The sequence below is a fragment of the Arachis ipaensis genome, chromosome B02, assembly GCF_000816755.2.
Source record: "Arachis ipaensis cultivar K30076 chromosome B02, Araip1.1, whole genome shotgun sequence".
Classification (NCBI taxonomy): Eukaryota; Viridiplantae; Streptophyta; class Magnoliopsida; order Fabales; family Fabaceae; genus Arachis; species Arachis ipaensis.
Genome location: NC_029786.2, coordinates 16,031,844 through 16,033,821, shown reverse-complemented (window position 1 = coordinate 16,033,821; position 1,978 = coordinate 16,031,844).

Sequence of the window (1,978 nt, the reverse complement as noted above, 5' to 3'; positions counted from 1 at the left end):
TGCCAGGGCGGACCTACTTTCCAAACTAGCCAGTACCAAACCAGGCCACGACAACAAATCACTATTTCAGGAAGTCGTTAAGTCGTCGTCCATATCGACAACGGCTAACGCTTACCTGACACTCTCCAGCCAAGGATCATGGACCTACCCTATCCTGCAGTACCTCCTCGACGGGACACTCCCAGAAGACCCCAAAGAGAGAAAACGAATAAAAAGGGAAGCCGCCAACTACACAGTCGTCGCAGGACACCTATACAAACGCGGATTCTCGCAACCCCTGCTCAAATGCGTCGAACCCGGGGACACGGAGTACATACTCCGCAAAATCCAAGAAGGTTGTTGCGGCCACCACATCAGAGGTAAAACCCTAGCCCAAAGAATCATTAGGGCAGGTTACTTCTGGCCCACGGTTATCCGAGACTCCATGCAGTTGGTAAAAAATTGCGATAAATGCCAAAGACACGCCAATATCCACCAGGCCACCCCACACCAACTCAGCATCATATCGGCATATCTCATCGTCGCCATAGACTATTACACTAAATGGATAGAAGCCGAACCCCTGGCCTCCATCACGGCGACCCAATGCCGAAAATTCCTTTGGCAACAAATCATAACCCGATTCGGGATCCCCGAGATCATCATCTCGGATAACGGAACCCAATTCACCGATAGGAAATTCAGAGAATTCCTAGAAGGTTTGCATATATCCCACCGTTTCAGCTCGGTAGAGCACCCCCAAACAAATGGACAAGTGGAATCCGCAAACAAAATAATTGTCAAAGGACTAAAGAAGCGACTCGACGATGCCAAGGGGCTGTGGGCCGACGAACTCGGCTCAGTTTTATGGTCATATCGAACAACTCCCCAAACGACCACAGGGGAAACCCCTTTTCGACTAACATACGGCGTGGAAGCCGTCATCCCGGTAGAGATAGGAGACCCTAGCCCAAGAAGAACGGTCGGGGGTCACGACGAAGAAGCAGAGCGAAACCTCACCAATGAGATAAGAAGCATAGCCTACATCAGGGAACTAGCCCTAAAGCAAACAATCAGTCTAAGGTACAATCACGGCGTCATCCGAAGAGAATTCATACCCGAAGACCTCGTCCTACGACGAAACGACATCGGGGCTCCAACCCCAGGCGAAGGAAAACTCACCCCCAAATGGGAAGGACCATACAGAATCAAAGCAGTAATCGGAAAAGGAGCATACAAGCTTGAACGGCTAAACGGCGACGAAGTCCCGAGGACATGGAACGCCGCCAACTTACGACGATACCACACTTAGGCTAACCCCCCTAGGTCATCCCCTAACGCTGTTCCTTCCCTATTTTGTTTCCTGCTTTATTTTATTTCCCTTAGTCTTCTGTACAGCAAATTTCCTTNAACGGAGAGTTTTAACGAGGCCCGACCATCAATAAAATTCCATCAAAGCCATTTTCCTAAATACAGAACAAACACACGGCCAAAACATGGGGGACCGATCACCCCCCGGGCCCTAGATATGGATATCCACAAAAATCGACTCCACGACGGTCCGCTAACCCAAACAAAGGGGATAACGGCAAAACAGCTTAAAACAGAATATACAAAAAGGCCCAAACGGCCCAAGCAACAAAATAAACTTCAAAGTTCCGACTACACGGCCACACGGCCAAAATCCATAGAGCAAAACGAACTACGAAGTTACGATTACACGGCCACACGGCGAAAAGCCATAAAAACAATTCAAAACAAAGTTCATAGTTACAACTACTCAAGGTCGACAATCTCACCATCACGGACAGTCTTGAAAGCTCCCATCATAGACACGTCCGCGCCAGGTGCCAACACTAAAGCTTGAGCCCTCATTGTCTCCTCGGTAGCAGCAACAGCTTCCTTCACATCAGCAAGCAACACAGTTTTTTCCTCTTTTAAAACCACAGCCTCCACTTTCAAGCCGGCCACCTCATCTTTCAACATTCCGACATCTGCC